The sequence below is a fragment of the Anas platyrhynchos genome, chromosome 2, assembly GCF_047663525.1.
Source record: "Anas platyrhynchos isolate ZD024472 breed Pekin duck chromosome 2, IASCAAS_PekinDuck_T2T, whole genome shotgun sequence".
Taxonomy (NCBI): domain Eukaryota; kingdom Metazoa; phylum Chordata; class Aves; order Anseriformes; family Anatidae; genus Anas; species Anas platyrhynchos.
In genome coordinates, this window is record NC_092588.1 from 160,061,249 (window position 1) to 160,083,420 (window position 22,172).

A 22,172-nucleotide genomic window follows, 5' to 3' on the forward strand; every position below is an offset into this window, starting at 1 on the left:
GTGCGGGGTGCGGGTTCTGGGGGGACACTTTTGTGGGGCGCACCGGGGGGGAACCAAAATGAGGGGGGAACCATATGTGCAGGGTGCGGTTGTCGGGGGGACGCCGTTAGGGTTGGGGTTGGAGTTGGGGTTCGGGTTAGGTTAGGGTTAGGCCGCCCCCTGCTGGTGGAAAAGGGGTACTGCAGGCGGCCGGGGGGAGCTCATGCCCGGTGACGCCCGAGGGCGCCCCTCTGCCGCCCCCTGCTGGTGGAAAAGGGGTACTGCAGGCGGCCGGGGGGAGCTCATGCCCGGTGACGCCCGAGGGCGCCCCTCTGCCGCCACCTGCTGGTGGAAAAGGGGTACTGCAGGCGGCCGGGGGGAGCTCATGCCCGGTGATGCCCGAGGGCGCCCCTCTGCCGCCACCTGCTGGTGGAAAACGAGTATTGCAGGCGGCCGAGGGGAGCTCATGCCCGGTGACGCCCGAGGGCGCCCCTCTGCCGCCACCTGCTGGTGGAAAAGGGGTACTGCAGGCGGCCCGGTGGAGCTCATGCCCGGTGATGCCCGAGGGCGCCCCTCTGCCGCCCCCTGCTGGTGGAAAACGAGTATTGCAGGCGGCCGAGGGGAGCTCATGCCCGGTGATGCCCGAGGGCGCCCCTCTGCCGCCACCTGCTGGTGGAAAACGAGTATTGCAGGCGGCCGAGGGGAGCTCATGCCTGGTGATGCCCGAGGGCGCCCCTCTGCTGCCACCTGCTGGTGGAAAACGAGTACTGCAGGCGGCCAGGGGCCGTGCACGCGCGTTGCTTATTACGTCTTTTTTTTTTTTTTGATGTGTAATTTCCTACGCTCCTAGATTTTTCTTCATATGTAAATGAAAGGTTCGTGCTAATTCCCGTTGAAAATATTTCATTTACTTTCTTGGTTGTATTGTCCTTTCTATGTTCAAAGCTGAGGCAAAAATACGGTAAATTTTGCTTCTAGAAACACCGCAGTTCTTTTGTCTGCACTCCGCATGCTGTAAACTAGGGATAGGTGACAAATAAATAAAACAATAAATAAAAGAACACAGCTGCTGCTCCTGCTCTCTTTCTTGTGCTTTGCCCCCTCCTCTTTCCCAGGTGATTGGGTTTGGGTGCTGGGCGGGGCCAAATGTTATAGGAGCCCTAGGCGTTCTATCAGAGAGCTCCTTCTGCGTGGGCTGCTCTTTGGGGTAAGTGCTTTGTTTATTCTTCTGTTAGCTACATGCAGGGTTCTTTTCGTGGGTCAGAGTCTTGTACGATATTTTAGAGGAAAGCAATCTAGTAGTACGTGCATTTATTGCATGAAGCTCTTTGGAGGTGATGAATTGTTATAGCACTTTTATGGATAGGATGTCAATGTTATTTTGTGTGTTTGCTTTGTTGTTCTATGTCCCTCATGATTTTTGCAGGGTTATAGGGCAGATGCCACCAGGTCTACCCCTTTTGTTGTTTTTGTTTTGTTTGATTTATTTTTCTTATTTTCTTTTTCGGAAGGGGGTTTGGGATTTGAGCGTCCTATTTTTTTGGGTTTGGGATTTGAGCATCTTAATTTTGTGGGTGTGGGATTTGAGCGTCTTAAGTGTTTGGGTTAGGGCTTTTAGGCATAGGACTTCAGGGGTTTAGTGTGGTGGATAGTTTGGCTTAGGTCTGTAGGGGTTTCGAGGATTTTTAGGGTTAGGGCTTGCGGCTTTTTTGTGTAAGGGCGGTAAGGGCTAGGGTTCCAGGGAGTGCTGTTAAATGGAGTTCTCGACAACTCGGCCTCTGATTGGCTGTGCCGGCTGCCCAGGGAATGCTGGTAGGTGTAGTTTTCCGGCACAAGGCTTCCGGTAGGCTGCGTTGAGTGCCCAGAGCATGCCGGGAAATGTAGTTCGGGGACTCCGGACTTCCGGGAGGCCATGTTGGGTGCCCAGAGCACACCGGGAAATGCAGTTCTCGGGGACTAGGGCTGGGGCTAGGGTTAGAGCTTAGGGTGAGGGTTGGGATTAGGGTTAGGGCTAGTGAATGCTGGTTCTCTGTGTTTGCAGATGACGGTGAGCGTGTGTAAACTAATTCCAGTTGAAGAAGTTTCAGTTACTTGCTTGGTGACATTATCAGTTCAACATTAAAAGCGGCAGCAAAAGCAAAAGGGGAGTTTTGCTTCTAGAAACACCACAGGTCTCTTGTCTGCTCTCGGAATGTTTTTGAGATAAACCAGATTTTAAAAAACAAAGGAAAAAAAAAAAAACACAGCTGCTTCTTTTGCTCTCTTCCTACTTTCTTGTGCTTTGCCCCTCCCCTTTCCCAGGTGATTGGGTTTGGGTGCTGGGCGGGGCTGAATGCTATATGAGCCCCAGGCATGCTATCAGAGAGCTCCTTCTGCCTGGGCTGCTCCTTGGGGTAAGTGCTTTGTTTTTCCTTCAGTCAGTTGCAGGGTTCTCTAGGCAGACTGGAGCCTATGGATTTCTGGATTTTAAGTGCTTGGAATTCACTCAGTAGCGGGATGTTTAGTAGGGGCTGCTGGCTCACTGTTTTTTTTGGGATGGTGGGATACTCTTCTGTTTTTGAGCTATGTTTTAATCTCTAGATGTATAAACCCACTTGTGTAACTCTCCAGAGGACTAAAACCAGCTTGATTGAATGCTACATATGGCTTGGCAGCGTAGATGCAGCGTTACCAAGACACTGAGCAGAGTTGTATCAGAGTCACCTCTTTCATCTGCAAAGGGTAAGTCTGCGACTACCCCTGCCGAGGCTGCTGTGTGTGCATGTCTTTCTGGCATTTGTGGAGCTCGGTTGTTTTTTTTTGTGTGTATGTTTTAACTTTCTGTTTTTCTGAGCAGTAAATAGTGTGTGTGCTGAGCGTGGTTGGCAGGAGGATGTGGGGAGCTGCTCAGGACTGGTAGGTTTGGTTTCTAGGAGTGTGCGGCATCCTTCCTGTGTGATGCGACTGATTGTTGGGTGGGAACGTTCCAGCTCATATGTCTTAAGCAATGTAGCTTGTGTAGTGTGTGTTGTGTGGCCCGGGTGCAGCTTGCTGTGGTGTTGTGAGTGAACAATCTCAGAGCTGGTGAGCAGCTGAAGTACCGGAGCTGGGAAGAGAGAGGTATTGCAGCAGGTACGCTGTGGCTGTGAGGTGCCTCAGAGTGTGCATTTCTCTTGTCTCTGCAGGTGCTTTGTGCAGTTGTGGAGAGGGAAGGGAAATCCTCATGTCACGAAGCTCTGAGGGAAGGTGAGTGGTGTCAGCCTGGTCATGCCTTATCCGAAGCAAAGGGAAGACGCTCAGGTGTTTCCCTGTGAGGGTCTGAGTTGAGGCTGTTTGGGATAGAGGAGCAGTGTGGCAGGTGGGTGCTTGCAAGCACCGTGGCCATTGTATCCTTTTGTGTTCCCAGGTGGCGTGGGTGATGCTGGCCGCTCCTTTCAAGCTTGGACCTAATTTGCAGGTCCAGAGGCAAGTGGCCTGCTCTTTTGAAAGGATAAAAGTAAAGCTGGGGTTGCTTATGTTGTTGAGGGATGGGTGCTACTGCTGGCAGCTGAATGTTTATCTTCTGCCTGTGTCTTTCCCTTGTTCAGGCTGAAATGCAACGTGCAGTTCGCAGTGCAGGACGTCTCGACCCAAGCTGCCTCTGCAGTGACTCTGGTGCGTGATGAGCAGAGGTAACTGTTGTTTTTGGGGTGTGGTTGTCACTGCAGTTATTTTCCTACATCCAATAGAGTAAAACTCCAGTTTGCCTTTTAGAGGTGCTATAAGTGGGTAAGGAGAAGAGATGGAAGCATCTGCCACGTGGGGCAGGCAAGCAGCTGAGGTACAGGAGGGGATGAGAGTACGTGATTTTTTTCTCGGGATGGAATGGAATTGATTTTGTTGGTGTATAATCTGTTCTGCTCTTGGATTTTTCTTTCTAAGTTTAAAAAAAATAATAAAATTTGAGCTAATTCCAGTTAAGAAAGTTTCAGTTACTTGCTGGGTTGTATTGTCCTTTTAATATTCAAAGCTTCAGCGAAAGCATGGGGATTGTTGCTTTTAGAAACACCTCAGGTCTCATCTGCACTCTGCATTCTGTTGAGCTAAAGCAGATCCCCCCCAGAAAAAGAAACAGGTAAACAAAAAAAAAAACCAAACACACACACACAAATGAAGAACAAAATAAAACACCATTGGTAGACTTGTTGTGAATGCAATGAACATTTAATGCCTTTGTTTTCCCAGGTGGTGTGGATGATACTGGCTGCACTGTTGGAGCTTGGATTCGGAGAGGAAGAGGTGAGCAGAACCGTATGTTGCATCAGCAGTAGTCAGCATTGTGGAGAAGGTGGGCATCGTGGCCGTCGTGCTAGTGAATGCTGGTACTCTGTTTTTGCAGCTGATGATGAGCCTTCAGTTGACTAAGATGACAATCAGTGCCTGTGCATTTCTTGAGGCAGAGGGACTTTACCATGCAGCAACCTGAGAGCTAAGTTGGGGGGCACCTGGTATTTGCATATCTGGGGTGGCTAATGGGAGCTGTGAGCCAGAGCAGCGTGGTGCCTGCTGGCTGAATAGACTTGGTGCCACTGTGAGGGTGGTTGAGGCTGAGTCACGTTCAGGCTGCTTGTGGCTGGGTCACCAGGCTAATAGGAGCAGCGGGATTATTTTGTAGCGTGAGTGCGTGTGCCAGGCAGGACAGTTTCCTTCAGTTTGTCCTGTAGTGTTGCTTCTGCAGTGTCTGTTCTGTGCTTCTCGGGTCTTGATATCCTCCTGGCTTTTGACACTGGACTGACCAGGCAGGCGACTTGGTAGCTGTGCTGAAGGGCCTCAATGCTTGTTTTGTCATCATGGCTCTGATCCGAGCACTTCTTGTCTTGCAGTCGCTGCTTGAAATACAGATCTGTTTCAGGTCTTGTGTATCATACTCGGTTTGAGATCGCGTCCGTTTCCATCCTCACTCTTGCAGAAGTCATCTGGGCCGCATCAGGAGTTCTTGCTTGGGAATTGATTTCCTGAGAGTTGTCTTAGGGGGTTTTCAGTCCCCATCCTTCTGGTCTCTTGTCTTGAAGGCAGGCTTTTTAGGCCTCCATCATCCCAGTTCTGGCAGTTGCTTCCAGTCACGTGTCGTGACATTTGAGTCTCTCGTAGGGTCTGGTGCAGAGCACCTGTTCTGACTTGCTGTTGCTGTAGGGCTTTCTTTTTGCGGGTCACTTTTTCTTGTGCCTTGTGTTGTGTGTTTTGTTTGTAGTGTTTGTGGCGTGCCTGTGTGTGTATGTGTTTGGTCTGGAGCTGTCCTGCCTGGCAGTTAGTGATGGCAGTTAACGTGGCAGTGCATGGGTGTACTAATACATTGATGGGACTGTGTTGGCAAAGACATCCGGTCTGCCTCTGGGCACGTACTGAAGGGCAGCTGGCACAGTCATCTCTGTGGTGTTTGGCAGATGTTGGGCGTGGGAGGTTTGAGCTGCTTGCGAGCAGCTGCTCGCATAGCACTGGAACGGTGTGCTTGAGGAGGTCTGTCGAATCTTGAAAGCTTACAGATATGGGGTTTTGAAACGTTTATTTTTATTTCTATGCTGTCCCTAGTAGAGTGTAAACCTTTGGAGGAACCTGTCACGGAAAGAGCTCCTTCTGGAACTGTTCAGCACTCGGTAGGCAGCTCGGTGCCTGTCTTGATCTACTTCTGAGGTGCTGAGGTATGGGGGCTTCTGTTTTGAAATGATAATATTGTAAATGGGGTCCCTTTGTGTTGTTGAGCGATGGGTGCTAATGCTGGCAGCTGAATGATTCTCTTGTGACTGTTTTCATTTGTTTAAGGTGAAACACAGTGTACAACACGGGACTTGACCGGAGCTGCTTTTGGCAAGGTGAGCGATGGACAGATGCAGCAGGTACTTCAGGGGTGCAGCTGTTATTGCAGTTAGTTAACTGAACAAAATACAGTAAAAATCCTGTTTATATTTCAGGGGTGTTGTAGCTGGCCTAAGAGAGCAGATGGAAGCATCTTCCTCGAGGGCAGGTGAGGGGGCCGAGGTAAGGCAGCAGCTGAGAGTAACTGTCCCAGCTGTGCTGTGGCTTTGGATGCTGCTTCAGCCTATGCTTTTGTTTGTCTTTTGCAGGTGTCTCGCACAGGCTGAGTGGGGCCAAGCTGCACTCTGAAGAGCAGCACGAGAAGGGCGGGCTGTTTGTGAGCTGGATTGGAGCAGAACTGCCAAGTAGCATGAGGTGAGTGCGAAGGGTCTTGCTTTGCAGGTGCCATGGCAGGCTCTCCACAGAAGCGGTTGAGGATTTGAGAAGAGGTTGCTGATGATCAAGGAGCGACACGTGCAGGGATGGCTTGAAAAGGGTATGGCTGCTTTCTCTTCTGTTTATCAGGTGTCCCAGGCAACGTGGGCTGTGATGTTAGTGTTCAGAATCGGAACAAAGCAGGTGCTGATGGCTGTCTTCTTTGGTAGGCAAGGAGGTGCCCAAAGCCCTGTCTTATGTAGCCTGAGCACGCCTCGCTGAGTATGAAGCTTGATTTCCAGCAGTTCTGAAAACTGTGTTGAGGCTGAAATGCTGTTTCTGTGTTTGGGTTGGGCTTGTACCTTGGTGAGTGTAGGGATGGGTTTTAATTTGGTGCAGTGGAGGGCCTGGCCCCAGTGTCCTGTAGTGTGTTTTGACCCGTGAGCATAGCCTTTTGGTTTTCAGATAGCCTACTGAAGTTAGTGATTTTTCCTGTGAGTGGAATGGAATTGAATTCTTCTTTGGCGCATAATCTGTTCTGCTCCTAGAGTTTTCTTCCTGCGTAAATACAAGTCTGCGCTAAATCCGGCTGAAAAAGCTTCATTTACTTGCGTGGTAGTATTGTCCTTTCAGTGTTCAAAGTTGCAGCAAAAGCATGGGGATTTTTGTTTCTAGAAACACCCCAGTTCTCCTGTCTGCACTCTGCATGCTGTTGAGCTAAGCCTTATAAGGAAGTTAATAAAACCACAGCTGCTGCTGCTCCTCTTTCTGCTTTTTTATGCTTTCCCCCTGCACTTTCCCAGGTGATTAGCTTCAGGTTCCAGGTGGGACCTAATGGTAACTGAGTTGAAGGTATGCCATCAGAGAGCTCCTTCTGCCTGGGCTGCACTTTTGGGTAAGTGCTTTGTTTTTCCTTCAGTCTTTTGGAGGGTTCTTTAGGTGGGTCAGATTCTATGGACTGATGCATTTTGAAGTCGAAACCGGTACTCCTATCTTTTTGAGATGAAAACTGGTAGGATCTGTCATAGTAAAGGAATCTAGTAGTAGGTGCGTGTATTGCACGCAGCTCTTCCTCAGGTGAGTAGTTGTTATGGCAGTTTTACGGATAGTATGGTGATGTTACTTTGTGTGTTTGCTCTGTGGTTCTGGGTCCCTTCTGATTTTTGCAGAATTACGGGGCTTTTTGTGATTCTTTGCCTGTATGTCAAATATTATCAAAGTTACAACCTTGCTGTTAAAGTGATGGAGCAGGGTTTAGGAGAAATGTATGATGGAGGCTGCCTGTGTGAGCGTGTATCTGAAAATGGCAGCAGTGGGCACGTAAGGGGTAGTCTGTTTCAAGTTTAGGGACAGTTTGTTATATTTCTGGAGCTTTTGCCTGTGTGTTTTCTGTCTGTCGAGTGTTTAGACCTTGCAGCCTTTTAGTCTTGATGTCCTTGAATTGACATATTAGAAGTATGTTTATTAGGTGTTTCCAGGTAGTTGTTTTTGGGAAACAGTGGGGTAATGTCTCTTGACCGCATAAGTGCAGTAGTGCCTGGAGAGTGAGCAGGCTCACCTTCTTCCTCTCCGCAGAATAAGGCCGCCCGGGCCCAGTTCGGCGCGGCGCCGCCCGGGCCCATTTGTCCTGTGGAGCTACTGAGCAGCTGAGGTAAAGGAGTTTTGAACAGAGAGGTATTGCACAACTGTATGTTGCATCAGTAGTAGTGAGCGTTGTCCAAGAGGTGGGTATCAGGGCTGGCGTGCTAGTGAATGCTGGTTCTCTGTTTTTGCAAGTGATGATGAACCTGTTTGAGCTAATTCCATTTGAAAAAGTTCCAGTTACTGGCCTGGTCGTGTCGTCCTTTCAATGTTAAAAGCTGCAGCAAAAGCATGGGGATTGTTGCTTCTAGAAACACCCCAGGTCTCTTGTCTGCTCTCTGCATATCGTTGAAGTAAAGCAGATTAAAAAAAAAAAAAAAAAACCTAAAACCAGCTGCTGCTGCTTCTGCTTTCTTTCTACTTCCTTGTGCTTTGCCCCTCCCCTTTCCCAGGTGATTGGGTTTGGGTGCTGGGCGGGGCCGAATGGTATATGAGCCCCAGGCATGCTATCAGAGAGCTCATTCTGCCTGGGCTGCTCCTTGGGGTAAGTGCTTTGTTTTTCCTTCAGTCAGTTGCAGGGTTCTCTAGGCAGGCTGGAGTTTATAGATTTCTAGAAATTTTAAGTGCTTGGAAGTCACTTAATAGAGGGATATTTAGTAGAGGCTGCTGTCTCACTGTTTTTTGGGATGGTGGGACGCTCTTCTGTTTTTGAGCTAAATTTATTCTCTAGATGCATAGGCCTACTTCTGTAATTTTCCAGAGGACTAAACCCAGCTTCATTTCATGCTACATGCGGCTTGGCAGGGTAGATGCCGCATTACCAAGAGACTGAGCAGGGTTGTATCAGAGTCACCTCTTTCATCTGCAAAGGGTAAGTTTGATTACCCCTGCCGAGGCTGCTGTGTGTGCATGTCTTTTTGGCATTTGTGGAGCTCAGTTGTTTTTTGTGTGTGTATGTTTTAAGTTTCTGTTTTTCTGAGCAGTAAATAGTGTGTTTGCTGAGTGTGGTTGGCAGGAGGAGGTGGGGAGCTCCTCGGGACTGGTAGGTTTGGTTTCTCGGAGAGTACGGCAGCCTTCCTGTGTGATGCGACTGATTGTTGGGTGGGAACGTTCCAGCTTGTGTGTCTTAGGCAATGTAGCCTGTGTAGTGTGTGTTGTGTGGCCTGGGCAGATTTTGCTGTGGTGCTGTGAGTGAAGAATCTGAGTTAGAGGTGGTGAGCAGCTGAAGTACCGGAGCTGGGAAGAGAGAGGTCTTGCAGCAGGTACGCTGTGGCTGTGAGGTGCCTCAGAGTGTTCTTTTCCCTTGTCTCTGCAGGTGCTTTGTGTGCAGTCGTGGACAGGGAAGGGATATCCTCGTGTGATGGAGCTCTGAGGGAAGGTGAGTGGTGTCAGCCATGTCATCCCTTATCCGAAGCAAAGGGAAGACGCTCAGGTGTTTCCCTGTGAGGGTCCGAGGTGAGACTGTTTGGGATAGAGGAGCAGTGTGGCAGGTGGTTGCTTGCAAGCAGTGTCGTTTTGTCCTTTTGTGTTCCCAGGTGTTGTGGATGATGGTGGCTGCTCCTTTCAAGCTTGGACCTAATTTACAGGTCCAGAGGCAAGTGGAGTGCTGTTTTGAAAGGGTAAAAGTAAAGCTGGGGTCACTTATGTTGTTGAGGGATGGGTGCTACTACTGGCAGTTGAATGTTTATCTTCTGCCTCTGTCTTTCCTTTGTTCAGGTTGAAATGCAGTGCGCAGTGCAGGACGTCTCGACCCGAGCTGCCTCTGCAGTGACTCTGGTGCGTGATGAGCAGAGGTAACTGTTGTTTTTGGGGTGTGGTTGTCACTGCAGTTATTTTCCTATGTCCAATAGAGTAAAACTCCAGTTTGCCTTTTAGAGGTGCTATAAGTGGGTAAGGAGAAGAGATGGAAGCATGTGCCACGTGGGGCAGGCAAGCGGCTGAGGTACAGGAGGGGATGAGAGTATGTGATTTTTTTCTGGGGATGGAATGGAATTAATTTTGTTGGTGTATAATCTGTTCTGCTCCTAGATTTTTCTTTCAATATGAGCTAATTCCAGTTAAGAAAGTTCCAGTTACTTGCTGGGTCGTATTGTCCTTTTAATATTCAAAGCTGCCGCAAAAGCATGGGGATTGTTTCTTCTAGGTACTCCCCAGTTCTCGTTTGCATTCTGCATGCTGTTGAGCTAAAGCAGATTTAAAAAAAAAAAATACAAGAAACACACACACAAACAACAACAACAAGAAACCACGATTGGGTTATTTGTTCTGAATGCAACTATCATTTAATCCCTTTGTTGTCCCAGGTGGTGTGGATGATACTGGCTGCACTGTTGGAGCTTGGACTCGGAGAGGAACACGTGAGCACAATCGTACGTTGCATCAGCAGTAGTCAGCATTGTGGAGAAGGTGAGCAATGGGGCTGGCGTGCTAGTGAATGCTGTTTCTCTGTTTTTGCAGCTGATGATGAGCCTTCAGTTGACTAAGATGACAAACGGTGCCTGTGCATTTCTTGAGGCGGAGGGACTTTACCATGCAGCAACCTGAGAGCTAAGTTGGGGGGCGCCTGGTATTTGCATATCTGGGGTGGCTAATGGGAGCTGTGAGCCAGAGCAGCATGGTGCCTGCTGGCTGAATAGACTTGGTGCCACTGTGAGGGTGGTTGAGGCTGGGTCATGTTCAGGCTGCTTGTGGCTGGGTCACCAGGCGAATAGAAGAGGCAGGATTATTTTGTAGCGTGTGTGCGTGTGCCAGGCAGGACAGTTTCCTTCAGTTCGTCTGTCCTGTAGTGTTGCTTCTGCAGTGTCTGTTCTGTGCTTCTCGGGTCTTGATATCCTCCTGGCTTTTTAGACCGGACTGACCAGACAGGCGACTTGGTAGCGGTGCTGAAGGGCCTCAATGCTTGTTTTGTCATCGTGGCTGTGATCCGAGCACTTCATGTCTTGCAGTTGCTGCTTGAAATGCAGATCTGTTTCATGTCTTGTGCATCATATTTGGTTTGAGATCACGTCTGTTTCCATTCTCACTCTCCCAGAAGTCATCTGGGCCTCATCAGGAGCTCTTGCTTGGGAATTGATTTCGTAAGTGTCTTCTTATGGGGTTTTCAGTCCCCATCCTTCTGGTCTCTTGTCTTGAAGGCAGGCTTTCTAGGCCTCCATCATCCCAGGTCTGGCAGTTGCTTCCAGTCGCGTGTCGTGACATTTGAGTCTCTGGTAGGGTCTGGTGCAGAGCACCTGTTCTGACTTGCTGTTGCTGTAGGGCTTTCCTCTGGGGGTCACTTTTTCTTGCGCCATGTGTTGTGTGTTTTGTTTGTAGTGTTTGTGGCGTGCCTGTGTGTGTACGTGTTTGGTCTGGAGCTGTCCTGCCTGGCAGTTAGTGATGACAGCCAACGTGGCAGGTCATGGGTGTACTAATACATTGATGGGACTGTGTTGGCAAAGACATCCGGTCTGCCTCTGGGCACGTACTGAAGGGCAGCTGGCACAGTCATCTCTGTGGTGTTAGGCAGTCTGGAGGGGGGAGAGTATATCTGTTTGTGAGCAACTGCTCACATAGCGCTCGAACGGTGTGCTTGAGGAGGTCTGTTGAATCTTGAAAGCTTACAGATATGGGGTTTTGAAATGTTTATTTTTATTTCTTTCCCGTCCCCAGTGGAGCGTAAACCTTTGGAGGAACCTGTCACAGGAAAGAGCTCCTTCTGGAACTGTTCAGCACTGGGTAGGCAGCTCGGTGCCTGTCTTGATCTACTTCTGAGGTGCTGAGGCAAGGGGGCTGCTGTTTTGAAACGATAATATTGTAAATGGGGTCTGTTGTGTTGTTGAGGGATGGGTGCTAATGCTAGCAGCTGAATGATTGATTCTCTTGTGACTGTTTTCATTTGTTAAAGCTGAAACACAGTGTACGACACGGGACTTGACGACCAGAGCTGCTTTTGGCAAGGTGAGTAATGAACAGCTATAGAAGGTAATTTAGTGGTGCAGTTTTCACTGCAGTCACTTAACTACACCAAGTACAGTAAAAATCCTGTTTATATTTCAGGGGTGTTGTAGCTGGCTTAAGAGAGCAGATGGAAGCATCTGCCTTGAGGGGAGGTGAGGGCGCAGCTGAGAGTAACTGTCCCAGCTGTGCAGTGGCTTTGGATGCTGCTTCAGCCTATGCTTTTGTTTCTCTTTTGCAGGTGTCTCACACAGGCTGAGTGGGGTCAAGCTGCACTCTGAAGAGCAGCACGAGAAGGGCGGGCTGGTTGTGAGCTGGATTGGAGCAGAACTGCCAAGTAGCACGAGGTGAGTGCGAAGGGTATCCATCTTGCTTTGCAGGTGCCATGGCAGGCTCTCCACAGAAGCGGTTGAGGATTTGAGAAGAGGTTGCAGCTCATCAAGGAGCGACACGTGCAGGGATGGCTTGAAAAGGGTATGTCTGCTTTCTCTTCTGTTTATCAGGTGTCCCAGGCAACGTGGGCTGTGATGTTAGTGTTCAGAATCGGAACAAAGCAGGTGCTGAAATGCTGTGTCTGTTTTTTTTGTGTTGGGGTTGCACCTTGGTGAGTGTAGGGATGGGTTTAAGTGGGTGCAGCGGAGGGCCTGGCCCCAGTGTCCTGTAGTGTGTTTTGACCCATCAGCATAGCCTTTTGGTTCTCAGGTAGCCTACTAAAGTAAGTGATTTTTCCTGCGAGTGGTATGGAATTGTTTTTTTTTTTTTTTTTTTTGCCGTGAAATCTGTTCTGCTCCTTGATTTTTCTTTTTATGTAAATAAAAGATCGAGCTAATTCCAGATGGAAAAAAAAAATCAGTTACTTTCTTGATCATTTTGTCCTTTTAATATTTGAAGCTGCAGCAAAAGCATGGGGATTTTTGTTTCTAGAAACACCCTAGCTCTCCTGTCTGCACTCTGCATGCTGTTGAGCTAAGCCATATAAATAAGTAAATAAACCACAGCTACTGCTCCTTTCTGGTTTTTTTTTTTTTTTGTGCTTTCCCCCTTGCACTTTCCCAGGTGATTGGCTTCAGGTTCCATGTGGGACCTAGTGGTAACTGAGTTGCAGGTATTCCATGACAGAGCTCCTTCTGCCTGGGCTGCTTTTTGTGGTAAGTGCTTTGTTTTTCACTCAGTCAGTTGCAGGGTTCTTTAGGTGGGTCAGAGTCTATGGACTGATGCGTTTTCCAGTAGAAACCGGTACGCGTATCTTCTTGAGGTGGCAACTGGTAGGATCTGTCACTGTAAAGCAATCTAGTAGTAGTATGTGCCTGTATTGCACGCAGCTTTTCCTCAGGTGAGTAGTTGTTATGGCAGTTTTACGGATAGTATGGTGATGTTACTTTGTGTGTTTGCTTTGTGGTTCTGGGTCCCTTCTGATTTTTGCAGAATTACGGGGCTTTTTGTGAGTCTTTGCCTGTATGTCAAATATTATCAAAGTTACAACCTTGCTGTTAAAGTGATGGAGCAGGGTTTAGGAGAAGTGTATCATGGAAGCTCCCTGTGTGAGCGTGTATCTGAAAATGGCAGCAGTGGGAATGTAAGGGGTAGTCTGTTTCAAGTTTAGGGACAGGTTGTTACATTTCTGGAGCATTTGCCTGTGTGTTTTCTGTCTGTCGAGTCTTTAGACCATAAAGCCTTCTAGGCTTTATGTCCTTGAATTTACGTATTAGAAGTACGTTTATGAGGGGTTGCCAGGTACGTTGTTCTTGGGAAACTGTGGGGTATGGTTCCTTGAGTGCATAAGTGCAGTAGTGACAAGAGAGTGAGCAGGGCCACCTTCTTCATCTCTGCAGAATAAGTCTGTTCGGGCACACTTCTCAGGTAAATGTAGTGAGCAGATGAGGGAAAGGAGCTGGGAACAGAGAGGTATTGCACAGTAGCGTTTTGCATCAGTAGTAGTCAGCGTTGCGGAGGAGGTGGGTGTCAGTGCTGGCCTGCTAGTGAATGCTGGTTCTCTGTTTTTGCAAGTGATGATGAACATGTTTGACGTAATTCCATTTGCAAAAGTTCCTGTTACTTGCTGGGTTGTGTTGTCCTTTCAATGTTAAAAGCTGCAGCAAAAGCATGGGGATCGTTGCTTCTAGAAACACCCTAGGTCTCCTGTCTGCTCTCTGCATGTTTTTCAAGTAAAGCAGATCTTAAAAAAAACAAAACAAAAAAAAAAAAAAACAAAAAACAAAGAAAATAATAAAAAACAGCTGCTGCTGCTCCTGCTTTGTTTCTACTTCCTTGTGCTTTGCCCCTCCCCTTTTCCAGGTGATTGGGTTTGGGTGCTGGGCGGGGCCGAATGGTATATGAGACCCAGGCATGCTATCAGAGAGCTCCTTCTGCCTGGGCTGCTCCTTGGGGTAAGTGCTTTGTTTTTCCTTCAGTCGGTTGCAGGGTTCTTTAGGCAGGCTGGAGTTTATAGATTTCTAGAATTTTTAAGTGCTTGGAATTCACTTAATAGAGGGATGTTTAATAGAGGTTTCTGGCTCACTGTTTTTTTGGGATGGTGGGATACTCTTCTGTTTTTGAGCTGTATTTTAATCTCTAGATGTATAAACCCACTTGTGTAATTCTCCAGAGGACTAAAACCAGCTTGATTGCATGGTACCTGTGGCTTGGTAGCGTAGACGCAGCATTACCAAGAGCCTGAGCAGGGTTGTATCAGAGTCACCTCTTTCATCTGCACAGGGTACGTCTGTGATTACCTCTGCCGGGGCTGCTGTGTGTGCATGTCTTTTTGGCATTTGTGGAGCTCGGTTGTTTTTTTTGTGTGTGTGTATGTTCTAAGGTTTTTGTTTTTTTTTTGAGGGGTGAATAGTGTGTGTGCTGAGCGTGGTTGGCAGGAGGATGTGGGGAGCTGCTCAGGACTGGTAGGTTTGGTTTCTAGGAGTGTGCGGCAGCCTTCCTGTGCGATGCGACTGATTGTTGGGCGGGAATGTTCCAGCTGGTGTGTGTTGGGCAATGTAGCTTGTGTAGTGTGTGTTGTGTGGCCCCATTGGAGCTTGCTGTGGTGCTGTGAGCGAAGAATCTCAGTTAGAGCTGGTGAGCAGCTGAAGTGCCAGAGCTGGGAAGAGGGAGGTCTTGCAGCAGGTACGCTGTGGCTGTGAGGTGCCTCAGAGTGTGCATTTCTCCTGTCTGTGCAGGTGCTTTGTGCAGTTGTGGAGAGGGAAGGGAAATCCTCATATCATGAAGCACTGAGGGAAGGTGAATGGTGTCAGCCTGGTCATCCCTTATCCGAAGCGAAGGAAAGGTTGTTTGGTGCTTGTTTTGGCATATGATATCTTTTGCTCCTAGATCTTTCTTTCTATGTACAAAAAAAAAAAAAGTAAAAAAAAAAAAAAATGGTTGAGCTATTTGCAGTTAAGAAAGTTCCAGGTAATTGCTGGGTCGTATTGTCCATTTAATATTCAAAGTTGCAGCAAAAGCATGGGGATTGTTCCTTCTAGAAACACCCCAGTTCTCTTGTTTGCAGTTTGCATTCTGTTGAGCTAAAGCAGATTTCAAAAAACAAACAACAATAAAATTCTACCATTGGGTGATGTGTTGTGAAGGCAATGATCATTTAATCGCTTTGTTTTCCTAGGTGGTGTGGATGATACTGGCTGCACTGTTAGAGCTTGGATTTGGAGAGGAAGAGGTGAGCAGAACCGTATGTTGCATCAGCAGTAGTCAGCATTGTGGAGCAGGTGGGCATCGTGGCCGGCGTGTTAGTGAATGCTGTTACTCTGTTTTTGCAGCTGATGGTGAGCCTTCAATTGACTAAGATGACAATCGGTGCCTGTGCATTTCTTGAGGCGGAGGGACTTTACCATGCAGCAACCTGAGAGCTAAGTTGGGGGGCACCTGGTATTTGCATATCTGGGGTGGCTAATGGGAGCTGGGAGCCAGAGCAGGATGGAGCCAGCTGGCTGAATAGACTTGGTGCCACTGTGAGGGTGGTTGAGGCTGGGTCACGTTCAGGCTGCTTGTGGCTGGGTCACCAGGCTAATAGAAGAAGCGGGATTATTTTGTAGCTTGAGTGCGTGTGCCACGCAGGACAGTTTCCTTCTGTTCATCTGTCTTGTAGTGTTGCTTCTGCAGTGTCTGTTCTGTGCTTCTCGGGTCTTGATATCCTCATGGCTTTTTAGACTGGACTGACCAGACAGGCGACTTGGTAGCGGTGCTGAAGGGCCTCAATGCTTGTTTTGTCATCATGGCTCTGATCAAGCAGCAACTGCAAGACAAGAAGTGCTCGAAAGTGCAGATCTGTTTCATGTCTTGTGCATCATATTTGGTTTGAGATCACATCTGTTTCCATTCTCACTCTTGCAGAAGTCATCTGGGCCACGTCAGGAGCTCTTGCTTGGGAATTGATTTCGTAAGTGTCTTCTTAGGGGGTTTTCAGTCCCCATCCTTCTGGTCTCTTGTCTTGAAGGCAGGCTTTCTAGGCCTCCATCATCCCAGGTCTGGCAGTTGCTTCCAGTCGTGTGTCGTGACATTTGAGTCTCTGGTAGGGTCTGGTGCAGAGCACCTGTTCTGACTTGCTGTTGCTGTAGGGCTTTCCTCTGGGGGTCACTTTTTCTTGCGCCATGTGTTGTGTGTTCTGTTTGTAGTGTTTGTGGCGTGCCTGTGTGAGTACGTGTTTGGTCTGGACTTGTCCTGCCTGGCAGTTAGTGATGACAGCTAACGTGGCACTGCATGGGTGTGCTAATACATTGTCCAGACTGTGTTGGCGAAGACATCTGGTCTGCCTCTGGGCACGTACTGAAGGGCAGCTGGCACAGTCATCTCTGGTGTTTGGCAGATGGGGATATGGGAGAGTATATCTGCTTGTGAGCAGCTGCTCGCATAGTGCTTGAACGGTGTGCTTGAGGAGGTCTGTTGAATCTTGAAAGCTTACAGATATGGGGTTTTGAAATGTTTATTTTTATTTCTTTCCTGTCCCCAGTAGAGTGTAAACCCTAGGAGGAACCTGTCACAGGAAAGAGCTCCTTCTGGAACTGTTCAGCACTCGGTAGGCAACTTTTGTTTAATTTGTTTAAGGTGAAACACAGTGTACAACACGGGACTTGACCATAGCTGCTTTTGGCAAGGTGAGCGATGAACAGATGTAGCAGGTACTTTAGGGGTGCAGTTGTCACTGCAGTTACTTAACTACACAAAGTACAGTACAAATCCTGTTTATATTTCAGGGGTGTTGTAGCTGGCCAAAGAGAGCAGATGGAAGCATCTTCCTTGAGGGTAGGTGAGGGGGCCCAGGTAAGGGAGCAGCTGAGAGTAACTGTCCCAGCTGTGCTGTGGCTTTGGGTGCTGCTTCAGCCTATGCTTTTGTTTGTCTTTTGCAGGTGTGTCGCACAGGCTGAGTGGGGCCAAGCTGCACTCTGAGGAGCAGCACGAGAAGGGCGGGCTGTTTGTGAGCTGGATTGGAGCAGAACTGCCAAGTAGCACGAGGTGAGTGCGAAGGGATCCATCTTGCTTTGCAGGTGCCATGGCAGGCTCTCCACAGAAGCGGTTGAGGATTGGAGAAGAGGTTGCAGATGATCAAGGAGCGACACGTGCAGGGATGGCTTGAAAAGGGTATGGCTGCTTTCTCTTCTGTTTATCAGGTGTCCCAGGCAATGTGGGCTGTGATGTTAGTCTTTAGAATAGGAACAAAGCAGGTGCTGATGGACGTCTTCTTTGGTAGGCGAAGAGGTGTCCGAAGCCCCGTCCTGTGTATCCTGAGCACGCCTCGCTGAGTATGAAGCTTGCTTTCCAGCAGTTCCCAAAACTGTTGAAGCTGAAATGCTGTGTCTGTGTTTGTGTTGGGGTTGCACCTTGGTGAGTGTCGGGATGGGTTTTAATTCAGTGAAGCGGAGGGCCTAGCCCCAGTGTCCTATAGTGTGTTTGACCCATCAGCACAGCCTTTTGGTTCTCAGATAGCCTACTGAAGTAAGTGATTTTTCCTGTGAGTGGAATGCAATTGATTTTTTTCTTTTTTTGGCGTGTAATCAGTTTTGCTCCTAGACTTTTCTTTCTATGTAAATAAAAGATACGAAGAAAAAGAAAAGGTACGTTGTTTTTGGGAAACCGTGGGGTAGGGTTCCTTGACCACATAAGTGCAGTAGTGCCTAGAGAGTGAGCAGGGTCACCTCCTTCATCTCTAGAAAGTAAGTCTGTTTGGGCACACTTCAGCGTGGTGCCACCTGGGCACATTTCTCAGGTGGAGCTACTGAGCAGGTGAGGTAAAGGAGGTGGGAACAGAGAGGTATTGCACAATGATATGTTGCCTTAGTAGTAGTGAATGTTGTGCAGGAGGTGGGTATTAGGCCTGGCATGCTAGTGAATGCTGGTTCTCTGTGTTTACAGATGGGGGTGAGTCTGTTTAATTCCAGTTCAAAAAGTTTCAGTTACTAGCTTGGTGATATTTTCAATTCAATATTAAAACCTGCAGAGAAGGCAAAAGGGAATTTTTGCTTCTAGAATCACCGCAGATATCTTGTCTGCTCTCTGTATGCTTTTGAGATAAAGCTGATTTTAAAAAAGAAAGAAAAAAAAAAACATCTGCTTTTCTTGCTCTCTTCCTACTCTCTTGTGCTTTGCCCCTCACCTTTCCCAGGTGATTGGGTTTGGGTGCTGGGCGGGGACAAAAGGTATATGAGCCCCAGGCACGACATCAGAGAGCTCCTTCTGCCTGGGCTGCTCTTTGGGGTCAGTGCTTTGTGTTTCCTTCAGTCAGTTGCAAGGTTCTCTAGGCAGGCTGGAGTTCATGGAGTTCTAGATTTCTAAGTGCTTGGAATTCTAGATTTCTAAGTGCTTGAAATAGAGGGATATTTAGTAGAGGCTGCTGTCTCACTGTTTTTGGGATGGTCACATATGCTCGTGTTTTTGAGCTGTATTTTAATCTCTACATGTATAAAAACACTTGTTTTAGTCTCCTGGAGAGTTTCAGCAGCTTGATTACATGCTACATGTGGCTTGACAGTGTAGATGCAGCATTGCCAAGAGACTGAGCAGGGTTGTATCAGAGTCACCTTTTTTATCTGCAAAGGGTAAGTCTGTGACTACCCCTGCCGGGGCTGCTGCGTGTGCGTGTCTTTTTGGCATTTGTGGTGCTCAGTTGTTTTTTTGTATGTTTTAACTTTCTGTTTTTCTGAGCAGTAAATAGTGTGTTTGCTGAGCGTGGTTGGCAGGAGGAGGTGGGGAGCTGCTCAGGACTGGTAGGTTTGATTTCTAGGAGTGTGCGGCAGCCTTCCTGTGTGATGCGACTGATTGTTGGGTGGGAACGTTCCAGCTTGTGTGTCTTAGGCAATGTAGCTTGTGTAGTGTGTGTTGTGTGGCCTGGGCAAAGTTTGCAGTGGTGCTGTGAGTGAAGAATCTGAGTTAGAGCTGATGAGCAGCTGAAGTACCGGAGCTGGGAAGAGAGAGGCATTGCAGCAGGTATGCTGTGGCTGTGAGGTGCTTCAGAGTGTGCTTTTCTCTTGCCTCTGCAGGTGCTTTGTGCAGTTGTGGAGAGGGAAGGGAAATCCTCATGTCACGAAGCTCTGAGGGAAGGTGAGTGGTGTCAGCCTGGTCATCCCTTATCTGAAGCGAAGGGAAGACGCTCAGGTGTTTCCCTCAGAGGGTCCGGGGTGAGACTGTTTGGGATAGAGGAGCAGTGTAGCAGGTGGGTGCTTGCAAGCACAGTGGTCATTTTGTCCTTTTATGTTCCCAGGTGGCGTGGGTGATGCTGGCCGCTCCTTTCAAGCTTGGACCTAATTTGCAGGTCCAGAGGCAAGTGGCCTGCTCTTTTGAAAGGATAAAAGTAAAGATGGGGTTGCTTATGTTGTTGAGGAACGGGTGCTACTGCTGGCAGCTGAACGTTTATCTTCTGCCTTTGTCTTTCCTTTGTTCAGGGTGAAATGCAGTGTGCAGTTCGCAGTGCAGGACGTCTCGACCCAAGCTGCCTCTGCAGTGACTCTGGTGCGTGATGAGCAGAGGTAACTGTTGTTTTTGGGGTGTGGTTGTCACTGCAGTTATTTTCCTACATCCAATAGAGTAAAACTCCAGTTTGCCTTTTAGAGGTGCTATAAGTGGGTGAAGAGAACAGATGGAAGCATGTGCCACGTGGGGCAGGCAAGCGGCTGAGGTACAGGAGGGGATGAGAGTATGTGATTTTTTTCCCGGGGCTGGAATGGAATTAATTTTGTTGGTGTATAATCTGTTCTCCTCCTGGATTTTTCTTTCAATGTAAATAGAAGTTTGAGCTAATTCCAGTTAAGAAAGTTCCAGTTAATTGCAGGGTCATGTTGTCCTTTCAATGTTATAAGCTGCAGCAAAAGCATGGGGATTGTTGCTTCTAGAAACACCCCAGTTCTCTTGTTTGTGCTCTGCATGCTGTTGAGCTAAAGCAGATTTAAAAAAAAGAAATAAAGGAAACACACACAAAAACCACCTCCAACAACAAAAAACACCATTGGCTGACTTGTTCTGAATGCAACGATCATTTAATCCCTTTATTTTCCCAGGTGGTGTGGATGATACTGGCTGCACTGTTGGAGCTTGGACTCGGAGAGGAACACGTGAGCACAATCGTATGTTGCATCAGTAGTAGTCAGCATTGTGGAGAAGGTGAGCAATGGTGCTGGTGTCCTAGTGAATGCTGTTTCTCTGTTTTTGCAGCTGATGATGAGCCTTCAGTTGACTAAGATGACAATCAGTGCCTGTGCATTTCTTGAGGCAGAGGGACTTTACCATGCAGCAACCTGAGAGCTAAGTTGGGGGGCACCTGGTATTTGCATATCTGGGGTGGCTAATGGGAGCTGTGAGCCAGAGCAGCGTGGTGCCTGCTGGCTGAATAGACTTGGTGCCACTGTGAGGGTGGTTGAGGCTGAGTCACGTTCAGGCTGCTTGTGGCTGGGTCACCAGGCTAATAGGAGCAGCGGGATTATTTTGTAGCGTGAGTGCGTGCGCCAGGCAGGACAGTTTCCTTCAGTTTGTCTGTCTTGTAGTGTTGCTTCTGCAGTGTCTGTTCTGTGCTTCTCGGGTCTTGATATCCTCCTGGCTTTTTAGACCGGACTGACCAGACAGGCGACTTGGTAGCGGTGCTGAAGGGCCTCAATGCTTGTTTTGTCATCATGGCTGTGATCTGAGCACTTCTTGTCTTGCAGTCGCTGCTTGAACTGCAGATCTGTGTGAGGTCTTGCGATCTCCAACCGAATATGATGCACATCTGTTTCCATTCTCACTCTTGCAGAAGTCATCTGGGCCACGTCAGGAGTTCTTGCTTGGGAATCGAATTCCTAAGTGTCGTCTTAGGGGGTTTTCAGTCCCCATCCTTCTGGTCTCTTGTCTTGAAGGCAGGCTTTTTAGGCCTCCATCATCCCAGGTCTGGCAGTTGCTTCCAGTCGCGTGTGGTGACATTTGAGTCTCTGGTAGGGTCTGGTGCAGAGCACCTGTTCTGACTTGCTGTTGCCCTAGGGCTTTCTTTTTGGGGGTCACTTTTTCTTGCGCCTTGTGTTGTGTGTTTTGTTTGTAGTGTTTTTGGCGTGCCTGTGTGTGTGTACGTGTTTGGTCTGGAGCTGCCCTGCCTGGCAGTTAGTGATGACAGCTAACGTGGCAGTGCATGGGTGTACTAATACATTGATGGGACTGTGTTGGCAAAGACATCCTGTCTGCCTCTGGGCATGTACTGAAGGGCAGCTGGCACAGTCATCTCTGTGGTGTTTGTCAGATGTGGGGGTGGGAGAGTATATCTCCTTGCGAGCAGCTGTTTGTATAGTGCTTGAATGGTTTGCTTGAGGAGGTCTGTCGAATCTTGAAAGCTTACAGATATGGGGTTTTGCTTTTTTTTTTTTTTTATTTCTTTCCTGTCCCCATTAGAGTGTAAACCCTAGGAGGAACCTGTCACAGGAAAGAGCTCCTTCTGGAACTGTCCAGCACTTGGTAGGCAACTTCTGTTTAATTTGTTAAAGCTGAAACACAGTGTACAACACGGGACTTGACCATAGCTGCTTTTGGCAAGGTGAGCGATGAGCAGATGTAGCAGGTACTTTAGGGGTGCAGTTGTCACTGCAGTTAGTTAACTGCACAAAATACAGTAAAAATCCTGTTTATATTTCAGGGGTGTTGTAACTGGCCTAAGAGAGCAGGTGGAAGCATCTGCCTCGAGGGCGGGTGAGGAGGCAGAGGTAAGGGAGCAGATGAGTGTAACTGTCCCAGCTGTGCTGTGTCTTTGGATGTTGCTTCAGCCTGTGCTTTTCTTTTTGTTTCACATTTGTCTCATACAGGCTGAGTGGGGCCAAGCTGCACTCTGAAGAGCAGCACGAGAAGGGCGGGCTGGTTGTGAGCTGGATTGGAGCAGAACTGCCGAGTAGCACGAGGTGAGTGCGAAGGGTATCCGTCTTGCTTTGCAGGTGCCATGGCAGGCTCTCCACAGAAGCGGTTGAGGATTGGAGAAGAGGTTGCAGATGATCAAGGAGCGACACGTGCAGGGATGGCTTGAAAAGGGTATGGCTGCTTTCTCTTCT

General features: G+C 48.4%; 1 long non-coding RNA gene across 2 annotated transcripts; it reads left to right on the plus strand.

The window, feature by feature from the left end:
• Positions 1 to 4,172: 4,172 nt before the first annotated feature.
• Positions 4,173 to 17,345, plus strand: LOC140001652 (uncharacterized). 2 transcript variants are annotated; one of them, XR_011807147.1, is made up of 4 exons: positions 4,173 to 4,236; positions 4,337 to 5,636; positions 11,630 to 11,682; positions 12,060 to 12,440. It is a non-coding gene; the product is annotated as an uncharacterized lncRNA (long non-coding RNA). The 2 variants fall into 2 exon arrangements; XR_011807148.1 differs by lacking the exon at positions 4,173 to 4,236 and adding an exon at positions 17,216 to 17,345 and having other exon boundaries at positions 5,516 to 5,636; positions 12,060 to 12,106.
• Positions 17,346 to 22,172: the final 4,827 nt, after the last annotated feature.